Here is a 14,427-nt window from a genome sequence, read left to right as displayed (position 1 = left end):
GGTTAAAATGATCTTTATGTCCTGATGGTAATCAATACATGATGTGTTCCTAAAAAAGAGTGAAAAAAAGCTGCTATCTACAGACGGAGTAAACCTGGGAAAACACCAACCAATCACAGTTTTTTGGCTCCCCAAATTTTAAACAAATCCCGTCCAGCCATTCTGCCCTCCTCCTGCGCGTACATTTCCCCATCGTGCACTCCTCCGAGTCCCCGTCTCCTGCCTCTGCTTCCCCTGACTCTATTTACTGCCCCTCTCGCTCGACCTCAGGCCTGTCCCCTCTGACCTGATGAGGTGCTTTGCTCAGGACTGTAGTCCGGATCAGAGTCTAAAAAGCTCTCACCAACAAGCAGAATAATTAATGACGTTCAGTAAGTCCTACAGAAAATATATATTTATTGTAGCGTCCGTCCGGACGCTGTAGTGATGACGAGCCGATTCGTGAACACGTTGATCTTTAATAACCGGTCACTGTCGGCCGTGATCACGCCAACCAACAAAACAACAATCAATGTTTGAATGAATGAAGAACTTCTCCTCTTGTCTCTCCTCTCTCCCACTCGCACACTCTACACCTCTCCTGATGCCTTCACTGACCGTCAACACTGTAGGAATTAAGAGCATCTACACTGAACACGTTTAACAAACAGTAGAGTTGTTACAGTATTATATATGTGTTATAACTTTTCTCCTGATATCGTGTCACTGGTACAACTGGATAATGCTAGCATGACAGTTTTGAGTACTAACAGCAGCCATGTTTGTTTGTGTTTTTAACTTTCACTATGAGAATGTTTTGGTGAGGACCGGTTTTGAATCAGTCACCATCATATGGTCGAGAATCAGCGGCGCTCGTGCATGTGAGCGGGGGGGGGGGGGCGTCGTTTTGGAGGAGCTCCAAGGGAGGAGGGGAGGGGTTAGACGGAGTCATGAGGAAAAGCTGCATTCAAATTCATGCTGGTTTTCCGAGACTACCAACCCTAGCTTTAACAGCAGTGGGGAAGCACATGGTATAGGATTAACATCTGGTGACTACACACACACACACACATGCACAAACACACTTCAGACAGCAGCTGACTGACATGGTTCTTTATACTTTGATTATCCTGCACTGAAAGGCTGATGAAAGGATTTCTGTGGATAAGAGAGAAATATGCTGGGCTGGGCTGGGCTGTGTGTCGGTGTGTGTGTGTGTGTGTGTGTGTGTGTGTGTGTGTGTGTCTATACTTATGAAGAACTGACATCATAACAAGTGAGAAGAGTTGTGAAGGGGTTGAAGAAATTCCCTCTAAAGTGAGGAGCTCTCTTCAGTTTTGAGTTGATGTAGAAGTAAAGTGTAGGTTGCTGCTGTGTAACTTAAACACACTGTGGAGCTTTTTTTACTGCTTATGGAACAGAATCAATGTATTACTGATACTCTGCATGACCCGCAGAGGCAAACTAGACCATCTGTGAGAAGATTGTTTATGCCTGATAGTTTATACACAGAAAAGGGAATTTAAAGCACATAGAGCATGGGGAGTTGTGTTGTTAGATCACCTAGTAAAAGGGCTGCCTCAAATACAGCTACAGTATTCCAATATTGCAAAATAAACCCTGACTGATGCATGCGCATATTAGAAAAATAGAGCGTAGAGTTAGTTCAGTAAGGCCTGTGGTACATTAGCTGCTCTTAATGCTATCAAATCAGCTGACGGCTTAGTCAGTTACCTTTTAGGCATCCTATTGAAAAAATGTCAAAATAGGTGTTCAATTCAAACTGCGACTGCTTTGCAACTCCCCTCCTTTTTATCCTGGCTCTTATTTTACCAGTGTCATATGTATTGTCACCCTAAAGTTTTTGCTGATGCCCTCCCTGCAAGCACATAAAAAAAGGAAGGGACATGTGATCTCTGTGCCTCAGGCTTTGGCATTCCAAGTACGCACAAGGAAATACAGGGAGCTCTTGGAACAGATCCATACTGCTGATCCTGCCTCCAGCTTTGGCATTCCTAGTACACATGGAAGGGCAGGGAGCTCTCAGAACAGATCCATACTGCTCTGCCTACCTTCGGCTTCGGCATTCCACTTATGCACATGGAAGGGCAGAGAGCTCTCATAACAGATCCATTCTGCTCTGCCTACCTTCGGCTTTGGCATTCCACTTATGCACATTGAAGGGCAGAGAGCTCTCTAAAAAGTGTCATACTGCTCTCCCTGCCTTTGGCTTTGGCATTTCACATACTCAAATGGATGGTCAGAGAGCTCTCAAGACAGAGTCATACTGATATCCCTGCCTCCGGCTTTGGCATTCCATATACACACATGGAAGGTCAGGGAGCCCTCTGAACAGATTCCATGCTGCTTTCCCTTCCTCAAACTTTGGCATTCCATGTATGCACATGGAAGAGCTGGGAGCTCTCAGACCAGAGCATTACTGCTTTCCCTGCATCTGGTTTGGTATTCCATTTACGCACATGGAAGGGCAGAGGTCTCTCAGAACAGAATCATACTGCTCGCACTGCCTCTGTCTTTGGCATTCCATGTATGCACATGGAAGGGCAGAGGTCTCTCAGAACAGATCCATACTGCTCTCCCTTCCTCTGACTTTGGCATTCCATGTATGCACATGGAAGGGCAGAGGTCTCTCAGAACAGAACCATACCACTCTCACTGCCTCTGTCTTTGGCATTCCATGTATGCACATGGAAGGGCAGAGGTCTCTCAGAACAGATCCATACTGCTCTCCCTTCCTCTGACTTTGGCATTCCACGTACGCAAATGGAAGGGCAGGAAGCTTTCAGACAGAGCTATACTTCTCTCCCTCCCTCCAGCTTTGGCATTCCATATACGCACGTGGAAGGGCAGGGAGCTCTCAGAACAGAGCCTCACTGCTCTTCGGGCCTCCGGTTTTGGTATTCCATGTATGCACATGAAGGGTCAGGGAGTTCTCAGAACAGAGCCATATTGCTCTCCCTGCCTCCAGCTTTGGCATTCCACGTACGCACATTGAAAGTCAGAGAGCTCTCGGAACAGAACTATACTGCCAAATAAAACTTATTGAATGCAAGGACAAGGGTTACTTTGTCCTATAACATTTTTTACAAATACCAATAGAGGTAGGAATATCATCGTTCTTTCATTTCCTTGTAAACAAAGGAAAACAGTAGCTAGAGCAGTCTCTGCAACTCCAGGTCTTTTGTCATCAGGGGGCGCCAAAATCAACAAAAAAGCACTTTTCTTACAGCTACTCTGAATTTAGACTTAACATTGTAGCTTAATAACAAGATAATAACAGTGGAGGATTTACTTATATCTGTCTAAAAATAGGTGCATTACTTAGCTGAAGGATTCAGTCGTTGAGATGAATACACTACAATTGCCTAAAATGTGTTTAATGCAGATACGAAGCAATCCATGCAAATGAAGCTTTCCCCTTTTCTTCGTACACAGCTCTTTCTCAGCTGTGTGTGTTGTGTTCAGGTGGCTGCTGCGAATTCCTTCATCTTCTCCGAGGCTTTCTGAATCACAATAGCTCCGACTTGTTTGGAGCTGTGCTGACTCACTCACTCTGTCTGTGCCTGTCAGTCAGCCCACTTCCATTAACATTCAGAAGCAAAGTGAAAGGAACAAGATGCTCTATCTGTTTACAATCCGGACTGATGGATTAACTGACAAATTCAAACTCAATGCCTCTGTGTGTGTCGCTAAACGTGCTAAATGTGGCAGTTTGCAGTCGATAAGTGAAGCCATATTTTAAGGTACTTGTACAGTTGTAAATTTGCGTTGAACCTCAGACTAATATTTTTCAACCGTAGACACATCAAAATATGTTTTTTGAGGTATTGCCCTAAGTCCTTCTTTGTTTTTGTAGTTCTGCAAGCATGACACAATAAAATCAAGTAACAAAATATCTTTAAATATAGTTAAACTAAATCTAATGTTGATCTGGTACCATCTAAAACACTTCACCAATACTTATTACATACAAGTACTCATACAAGTGCCTTGGGGTCCAAATAAACAATAAACTGGAGTGGTCCACCAACACTGATGCCATCTACAGGAAGGGACAGAGCAGACTCAGGTCCTTCAGTGTCTGCAGCAGGCTTCTGAAGACCTTCTATCAGTCTGTGGTGGCCAGTGCTCTCTTCTTTGCTGTGGCGTGTTGGGGTGGAGGTATCAAGACGGGTGAGGCCAGCAAGCTCAACAAGCTGGTAAAGAAGGCCCGCTCTGTGGTTGGCCTAGAACTGGACAGTCTGGAGTCAGTGGCTGAGAGGAGGTTGATGGACAAACTGCGAGCCATCCTGGACAACCCCTCTCACCCTCTCAATGATGAGCTGATGGGGAGCTCGTTCAGTCAGCGCATCATTCCACCACGGTGCAAGACTGAACGCTTCAGGTGCTCCTTTGTGCCCACCGCTATTAGACTGTTAAACAGTAACGGAGGACACAGACTGCACCATGCTGACCACTGACAACCCCCCCCATGAACAGATCCATAACATCCCTGCTCTGTCTGTCACACTCCATCATCCCATCCGGAACTCTCTCTTGACTGCTGCTGGCATTATAATGTATAATAAACTGTATTATATAATTATCTTGCTATATTATATTTTGTTATATTACATTACTATTCTAACTACAACCCATGGTCATATTACATACAAATATTATTTCTATTTATTGCTTAATTTGTCATTACCAACCATAATCACACCATGTCAACCTGTCACTACTGAATCATTTTAATACTGCCTGTAATTACTTCTATTTAATTTAAATTCCACTTGTAACATTGTATATATCTAAATTGTACTCTAGCTTTATTTATCTATTTTATTTTACTTATTTTTATTTTATTCTTTATTTTGTTTTATTTTTATTTTGTACTTATTTAAACTTCTTTCTTGATTGTACTTATGTTTGGGTTGCTGTAACAACTGAATTTCCCCCCCGGGGGATCAATAAAGTAATATCTTATCTTATCTTATCTTATCTTATTATTACTACTGTTTTATCCACTCTCTATATTAGTGGTCTAGTCTATATGATACACTCTTGTCATGACTGTTATGAGCCAACAGACAAACACAAAACCACTTTAACAAGTCTTCTCCAACACAACCACAATACACTAGTGCCTGTTTCTATTTGATTATCTGATTATCCACAGCCTGGAGGTTATATATGGCAGTGTGGTATAGTTACGCTCAGTGCTTTATTGAACCCTGAGGGGGGTATTGTATTCAATAAAGCAGCAACTCCACTCAAGGGTGTTGTACTCATTAATACAGAATGTGTCAAAAGGAATGTGTGAATTAAAAAGTACGTACAGAAAGAGTGGGGGTGCAAAAATAGGTCGAGATTACAACGCTGAAGGCGATTTTTCCTGTCAGTGTAAGCAATCGTTAGCAAGGGGTAATGTATAGTGAGCAGGTTGTTCAAGCGGATTGGAACCTCGTCAGGGTGAGCAGAACAAAAAGCTCTATTTTTATTATTAGAAATGGTTTTAAATAGCAATGTTAAGCTGTGAAGTCCTCTGAAAATTAGCTAGCTTAGCTTCCATTACTCTCATTATACTGAACATCTTCCCTGACAGCGAAGTGAAACAAGGTGAGCACGACCGCATGAATCAGCACAGCAGCTGGTTGGGTTTTCTGCCTCGTCACTGTCAGTCTGGGACATTTTCTTGTCCATCAATCAGTCCTCAAACACAGCTGTACCCCATACCATAATCTGTTATTTATTATTCTGTTATTTACTCCTTGTGCCATCTACAGTTTTGTAGATTTCTCTGCAAGAGCCTCAGGTTTATGTGTCCTCAAACCCGTCTGCCTCTTTCAGTCTTTCCCAATGTACAAAAAAACCCTGTCAATGTACCTTTCCTGTGGCAGATTGACATGACTGTAGTTCGTCCACCTCAGTTTGGGATTTGAGTTGTAACTCCAGCAAAGGTGTGCTGTTGAGAAATAACAGACTATGGAGAATGGACCTATCAGAATCAAGAATTTAACACAACTATGTACTAAAAAAGTACTTTATATATAAAAAGTACATTATTTGCAGAATTTTTAGTTTATGTAATGTTTAATTTAGTCATCAAACTAATGCGACACATATTAAAAACGAACTACTGCTACTATCAAACACATAACATGAACAGCTTACAAACACAGGTCCAATTTAAGCTGACCTTTTTGCTCCATTTTTGGTCTCCACCACCTCTTCGGATCAATATTTAGCTCTTTAAGCAGCAAGGAGTTACAGATTTAGGGTAGAATAATTTTCTTAAGGTAAATCACTACAAGGAGCCAAAAGTATATTATACACAAAAAGTACATTACTTGCCGTATTTCCAGTGTATGAAATCTTTAATTTAGTCATCAAAATATTGCGACACATTAAAAAACAAACTAACAGTTGGTTATTCTTACTGCAAATAATATACATTATATATAATATAAATTCGGCTCCTTGTAGTGATTAACCTTCAGAAAACTATTCTACCTTAAATCTGCAGTTCCTTGTAGCTTACATAGCTAAATATTGATCCAAAGAGGTGGTGGAGACCAAAAATGGAGCAAAAAAAGTCAGCGTAAATTGGACCTGCGTTTGTAAGCTGTTCATATTATGTGTTCGATAGTATTTCCAGTGTATGAAATGTTTAATTTAGTCATCAAAATAATGAAGCACATAGTAAAAACAAACTACTACTAATATCAAACACATAATATGAACAGCTTACAAACACAGGTCCAATTTAAGCTGACCTTTTTGCTCCACTTTTGGTCTCCACCACCCGTTTGGATCAAATTTAGGTGAATGCATTTGCAGCACAGTCTAAAAATGAAATCTATCAGGTATCACACTGATGTGAAAATGGAGTTCTATCACTTCTGCCTTGTTTTAGAATCAGAATCAGAAACAGAATCAGCTTTATTGGCCAGGTATGCTTGAACACACAAGGAAATGGACTTTGGTAAACTGTCAAATTCCTTGTGTGTTCAAGCATATTTAGAAATCTGACAATCTCACAATAAGTCGTTCAAGGAGGACATCCCCACGATCAATCTGATGATGAACAGTGATGAAGCACTTTGACACGGCTTAGATGCTATGCTACATTTCTTTAATGTAAGGCTCTGATTTATTTGCTTCATCTGATGCTGTTTAGATGTTGTTTGGCTGTTTTATATTTCCTAACACCGCCCCCTGTTGCTTAAATATCAGCAAGGCTCTTCAGTAAAGCAAGCAAGGACTTTGGAACATTATCAGATAGTTGTGACTGCAAAAACAAATCCTGCGGAGCAACAAAGCCACATAAATATAGTTATTTTTTAGATTATACACAACAGGATTGATGTTATTTGTTCACACAGTTTGCTCAATGTCCTAAAAGCTTATTTTTTATTCGTTTCCAAGCTCACTCACTTTCTTTACACACGTTTTTATCAGAGTGCTTCATGAAACAGTTTCAGATTTTTCCACATTGATTACATTCTGACTGTTTAAAAGGAAGGAAATAGAAACCCTTGTTACTCGTTCAAGGCAAACTACCTCATTAGTTGAATAGTAAAAAAACTTCTGCATCACAGCTGGATGATTAAAAACGAGACCATCGACTGCACACTGATCTGTTTTCAGGGTCAAGCATTCACACACTACTCTTATTTAAAGTAATCATAACAATAATTAGTATTTTATTTATTTATTTGTGTCTCTTTAATGCAGAAGCATGCCTCCAACTTCAACTGGGAATGTGTTCTCTTTGTTGTAGAAAGCACGAGCCGGCTCAGGCATCAGAAGCACCTGCTCGTGCTTCATCTTTGTCAGATCTGGAGCTCTTCCTCCACTGTGTCATTATTTCTCTCAGTGTGTTCGTGTGACACAGGTGCATTGGCATGTTCCAGTGTTACATAACATCCTGAAGTTTGACTCTCAATCCATTGGACACAGATTTTTGCGTATAATTTAATATTACCCACTGAGACATGAAGATAGTTGGAAATTCAATTATGCTGACAACCTGGCAGCCAAGCTAATGTTTAATTAAGAGACTCTTTGTACTTTGTGCACACATCATAAATATACAATGATAACAAGCTGGCACAAAAAAAAGCAGGTTGACATGAAAACAAGATGTAATTATTATGTTCTGAGCTCAGTATAAAAAACAAAAGTGGATTTATTTTGACTCGTACTATTATTTCCATTAGCACTTTTATGTTTGTCTCCACAAACGTATAATTAGGAGTTTCAAACCAGAGTGTCTGTGTCCTCAAATAAAAACTTGTTGGATTTGCAATAAAAAGAAAGGAGATGGAGGGATGCCTCTGAGCTAGTTCTGGCAGGCAACTCGAGCTGCACTCATTTCACAATCAACATGCCTCATTCTCACCATCACAGGTTGGTGGTCAGGCTGCAAGATGTCTGGTCTCTTCCTCTACTCTGCTATTTTTTTCACACAACTGCCCTACATATGTGCTGCATTTATAAATAATAATGGTGGGCAAGGTCTCCTTTAGTAGGAAGAAAGGTTAAAGGTTACTTCTCAGCTCCAATCTGCACAGATGAAATGTTCAAACCAAGCCAGAAACCTTGGTGTAGTCAGAGACTCAGACCTTAATTTCAGCAGCCACATTAAGACAATTACAAAGTCAGCCTACTATCACATTAAGAATATATCAAGGATTAAAGGACTTATGTCTCAGCAGGATGCAGAAAAACTCGTCCATGCATTTATCTTTAGCAGACTAGACTACTGTAACGGGGTCTTTACAGGACTCCTTAAAAAGTCCATCAGACGCCTGCAGCTCATACAGAATGCTGCTGCTCGAGTCCTAACAAGGACCAACAAAGTAGACCACATTACTCCAGTTCTTAGATCTCTACACTGGCTTCCTGTCTGTCAGAGAATAGACTTTAAAATCCTGCTGATGGTTTATAAAGCACTGAATGGTTTAGGCTGATCTGCTGCTACTGTATGAACCACCTCGACCTCTGAGGTCATCAGGTACTGGTCTGCTTTCAGTCTCAAGAGTCAGAACGAAACATGGTGAAGCAGCGTTTAGTCATTATGCACCACATATCTGCAACACACTCCCTGAAAGCTGTAGGTCCGCTCCAACTCTCACCTCTTTTAAATCCAAGATTAAGACCTTTTTATTTGCCACTGCCTTCCTATCTTAGCTTATTTTAACCAACTTTAATTTAAAATTGTATGTACGGAATGAGGAATGCGCTATACAAATAAAGCTGCCTTGCCTTGCCTTGCCTTGCCTTGCCTTGCCTTGCCTTGCCTTGCCTTGCCTTGCCTTGCCTTGCCTTGCCTTGCCTTGCCTTGCCTTGCCTTGCCTTGCCTTGCTCTTGCCTTGCTCTTGCTCTTGCCTTGCCTTGCCTTGCTCTTGCCTTGCCTTGCTCTTGCCTTGCCTTGCCTTGCCTTGCCTTGCCTTGCTCTTGCCTTGCCTTGCTCTTGCCTTGCCTTGCCTTGCCTTGCCTTGCCTTGCCTCGCCTCGCCTTGCTCTTGCCTTGCCTTGCCTTGCCTTGCCTTGCCTTGCCTTGCCTTGCCTTGCCTTGCCTTGCCTTGCCTTTAGTAGTCTTGTTGGGACCACATCTAGTGGGCAAGACGAGGGCCTCATGCCTTTAACCAAGTCACAGAGTGTAGATAAGAGGACAGGGTTAAAAGAGCTTAGAGATGGGCTGTGGAGTGGATACTGATGTAAGGATTCAGGGTAAAGACGTTTTTAAAACGCTCACAGAGGTCAGGTGAAGTTTGCAGATTGTTGTTTGAGGGGGAACCAACAAGCAGGTCAAGGGTTTTTAAACAGGAGTTTTGGGTTATTGTTGCTCTGTGAGATGAGAGTGGAAAAATAGTTTGCTTGTGCATCATTCACTGCAGCGTTATAAGTTTTCATAAGTTCTTTCATGTGTTCATAAAAAACATTAAGTTTACAGGCCTTCCATTTCCGCTCGGCTTGACGTGCCTCTCTCCTAATGGAGCGGGTGTGATCATGAAGCCAGGGGAGGATTATTGAGAGGGATCGGGAGCGAGTTTTAACTGGGGCGACTGTATCCAGTGTTTGTTTACAGAGATGATTGAATGAGTTAACTAGTCAGTACCAGGGAGGAGAGGCAGAACTGCTGGAACTGCTGTGAAAGCACAAGAAAACTTTTTGGCTGTAGTTGGGTTAATGATGTGAGAGTAAACAGAGGCAGGTGGTATTTTAGGATTTGTATAAGTTAAAAAAGATGCTAAGGTGATCAGATACATGAAAATCAATAAGATCCACATTGTCACTCTTGGGACCATGTGATATGACCAGATCAAGAGTGAGTCCTTTGACATGAGTTGGACCCATGGGGTGTGTAATAAAGTTAAAAGACTCTAAAAGGTTTGAAAATTCTTCTGCAAGAGCAAAAAAGACGGTCTTTGCAGCAATAATAAACATGTTAACAGGCAGGTGATTTTTTTATAACTTGTTATTTTTGAAGATATTAAACTTACAAGTTTTGACCAAATAAGGGCATGGCTGACTTGATTGACAGGCGGGCACCCTGTAGCTGTTAGCGAAAAGGCTAAAGGCCTGCCTCTTTACCTCACACTAGATAAAAAGTCCATCAGACGGCTGCAGCTCATACAGAATGCTGCTGCTCGAGTCCTAACAAGGACCAAAAAAGTAGACCACATTACTCCAGTTCTTAGATCTCTACACTGGCTTCCTGTCTGTCAGAGAATAGACTTTAAAATCCTGCTGATGGTTTATAAAGCACTGAATGGTTTAGGCCCAAAATACATTGCTGATCTGCTGCTACTGTATGAACCACCTCGACCTCTGAGGTCATCAGGTACTGGTCTGCTTTCACTCCCTAGAGTCAGAAGGAAACATGGTGAAGCAGCGTTTAGTCATTATGCTCCACATATCTGGAACACACTCCCTGAAAGCTGTAGGTCTGCTCCAACTCTCACCTCTTTTAAATCAAAGACTAAGACTTTTTTTATTTACCACTGCCTTCCTATCTTAGATTATTTTAACCAACTTTAAATTAAAATTTTAATGTCATTTTTAATATATTTCTAATTTTCCTTTTCTTTTCTGTTTTATCATATTTGTCATTTTAATTGTGTTCTTTTATGCCTGTCTGAATGTCTCCAATGCTTTTAATGTTTTAATGTAAAGCACATTGAGTTGCCCTCGTGTATGAAATGCGCTATACAAATAAAGCTGCCTTGCCTTGCCTTGCCTAGATCGGACGAAGTTAGGTTGAGTTCAGCATTTTCAACATGACACCCGCTGCTGATGATTGGCTTCAAAACAGCGCTTCAGGAACAGATGGGTGACGTCACGGATACTACATCCATTTATTATACAGTCTTTGGTGTACAAGTAATGTTATGTAGAATTCCTTTGTTGTTTTGGCTGATCCATCCAACCTGGCCTCCTCCACATTCAAACTCTCTTGCTCTCTCTTCTACGTCACCTGCTCCTATCATAACTGACCAATGGCGTTCTCTAACTTTGGACTACGCTGCCTCTTCCTTTGGTTTCTCAGGCTCGCAGCTTTTCAAAATATTCAGCTCAGGTTTAATCACCCGCACCACTGTCAAGCAAACATTCTCTGAGCACTTCTGAAGTGTAGCCCCCTGGTAAAAAAAAAAAAAAAAAAAAGAAAAAGAAGAAGCTACAATTTCCAACTCTCTTGATCTCCACCAGCTAATGGGAGCTAAAATCCCTCAGCCCTCTTCCTCCTCGCTGAAAGCCTCTTTGTTGTCATCGCAACCGGCACTCTTCCCCTTCTTTCTCTCCTCCTGTCTGAATTGTTTGGATGCCTTTATCCTCCTCCTCCTGTCGATGGCTCCAAACATGTCAAGTGTGTGCTGGTGCAGAACTTCACACATGATTTGATTTTTTTGTTTTCATGTCAGCAGCTAAATCTCCACTAAACACTGGAGACATTATGATGAATCTGGTCACTGCTGCTTCTGAAATACACCAGCAGTGATACAAGGAAGGATGCACTTATAACAAACCTTGTTATCGCTGACTCTGTGCTAAGGATGAGCAAAAAGCTGTCAGGTTTTTATTGCAGCAGCATTTTTACAGTCGACGACGACGATGATGTTTTTATTGAATAAGCGTGTAGAGGTTGTCCGTTCAAGATGTAAACCTGACATGTGAGAGCTAAGAAGAGGTACATCACAACAAGGACAGGGACATGAGTAGCTCAGGCCATCCTCCATTGCAACTATGTAGCCATCTGTCAATGTGCTCTAAACTCCTACATCAGCCCACACATCACCTTGTCCTTACAGCAAGCGATGCAAGCAAATGTCAGTGATGAAATCTGATGGATTACATCACTTCCTGCTGGAGTGTTCCAGCACGACACGGCACAGTGTGTGCCACAGTTTCCCCCCTCAGACAAAAATACCTACACACTCCGGACATTGTCATTTGTCAAAACTGACGTGTGTTCATTTCAAACTGAGCACTGTAGCATTCTTTCGTTGCTCAAATAGCTCTTTTTGACCAACACGAACTGGGTTGTATTTCCGGGCACCAACACGGCACCCGTTTTTTTTTCCGCCCGCTCGAGCCCGTGGAAGAGGCACGTCATGGTGTCAGATTTACGTGACCGCTTTTCCCAGCAGTGCTAGAGCGAACTTTCCCTCACAACAACAACGATGGCGGACAACCGCAGCTTATCTCCTCGGCCGACAACTGCTTTGCCTTGGAATCCATTAGTCTTTTTTATTTTTCCGATGCAGGACAATGGCGGAAACACGTTTGGTGTGTGTTTTTGATCATGGCAACCCCGCCCATCGCCCCTGATGTAAACGGTTTGCGGTTCTAGACCAGCAATGAGTTGGAGCCACTTTGGAACCGGTTTTCCCGGCCAGGAGCCCGTTCCCTCGCAGTCGAAACACGATAAAAAACAGTTCTCAATTCAACGCCGACTCTGAACCGGCCCTGAAACTGCCTTGGTCAAAAAGAGGTATTACAGAAGCATTTGTCTTTTTGGATGTCCCGATCCCGATCTCAACTATTGGATTGGAGCCAATCTGGGTGTTTTTTAATTGATCGGGGATCATTATTTGAGCTGATCATCTTATCCAATCATTGAAGTCCGCTGTCGCTGAACACAATTTGCAGCTGAAGGCTAACAAGCAAGTGTGATTGAGCGTTCTGAGTTCGCCTAACTGTGTATACATAATTAAAAAAATAATAAATGGGACATTGACGTAGAACTCAAGACATGATTTAAATTTTATTGTAGAACTCCAATGTGCACCACCATACACATTACAGAAAAAGGCCTACGCACCCTACGGTAACTCTCTAGGGACTTGGGTTCCATCCATCCATCCATCCATCCATCTATCCATCCGTCCGTCTATCCATCCATCCATCCATCCATCCATCCATCCATCCATCCATCCATCCATCTATCCATCCGTCCGTCTATCCATCCATCCATCCATCCATCCATCCATCCATCCATCCAACTATCCATCCATCCGTCCGTCCATCCGTCCATCCATCCGTCCATCCATCCATCCATCCGTCCATCCGTCTATCCATCCATCCGTCCGTCCGTCCATCCATCCATCCGTCTATCCATCCATCCGTCCATCCATCCATCCATCCGTCCATCCATCCATCCGTCTATCCATCCATCCATCTGTCCGTCCGTCCGTCCATCCGTCCATCCGTCCGTCCATCCATCCATCATTCCTTCCATCCATCCATCCATCCATCCGTCCATCCGTCCGTCCGTCCATCCATCCATCCATCCATCCATCCATCCATCATTCCTTCCATCCATCCATCCATCATTCCTTACATTCGTCCATCCATATGTCCGTCCGTCCATCCATCCATCCATCCATCCATCCATCCATCCATCCATCCATCCATCCATCCATTCATCCATCCATCCATCCATCCATCCATCCATCCATCATTCCTTCCATCCATCCATCCATCCATCCATCCATCCATCCATCCATCCATCCATCCATCCATCCATCCATCCATCCATCCGTCAATCCGTCTGTCTGTCCATCCATCCATCCATCCATCCATCCATCCATCCATCCATCCATCCATCCATCCTTCCATCCATCCATCCATCCATCCATCCATCCATCCATCCATCCATCCTTCAATCCATCCATCCATCCATCCCAATATTTATGTTCTCCCTCTCGTAGCCGGATGCTCACTGTCTCGTGAGAGTTGTGTTCAGAGCAGCCTCAGATTTAAGCCTGCTGTAACGCATGCACACCAGTTTCTTGGTCTCCTACAGCATGCTGTAGCTGGATTAAGTTGAATGGAATAAACATGAGACATACGTTAGTTATTTTTTTAACTACTTATTTTTGTTAAAGGAAAAAAAAACAGTGTGCAGCCCAACTCTCTTATCTCTTGTACATCTATT

General features: G+C 42.5%; 1 protein-coding gene across 7 annotated transcripts in view; it reads left to right on the top strand.

Moving 5' to 3' along the window:
• The window catches only part of tbc1d32 (TBC1 domain family, member 32), a 149,321-nt gene that overhangs the window by 42,258 nt on the left and 92,636 nt on the right, over nucleotides 1-14,427 (top strand). The gene's annotated exons all lie outside the window — the stretch shown is intronic.

This window comes from Notolabrus celidotus, chromosome 13, assembly GCF_009762535.1.
Source record: "Notolabrus celidotus isolate fNotCel1 chromosome 13, fNotCel1.pri, whole genome shotgun sequence".
Classification (NCBI taxonomy): domain Eukaryota; kingdom Metazoa; phylum Chordata; class Actinopteri; order Labriformes; family Labridae; genus Notolabrus; species Notolabrus celidotus.
The sequence above is the reverse complement of the archived record's forward strand: the minus strand, read 5'-3'. Positions and strand labels throughout refer to the sequence as shown.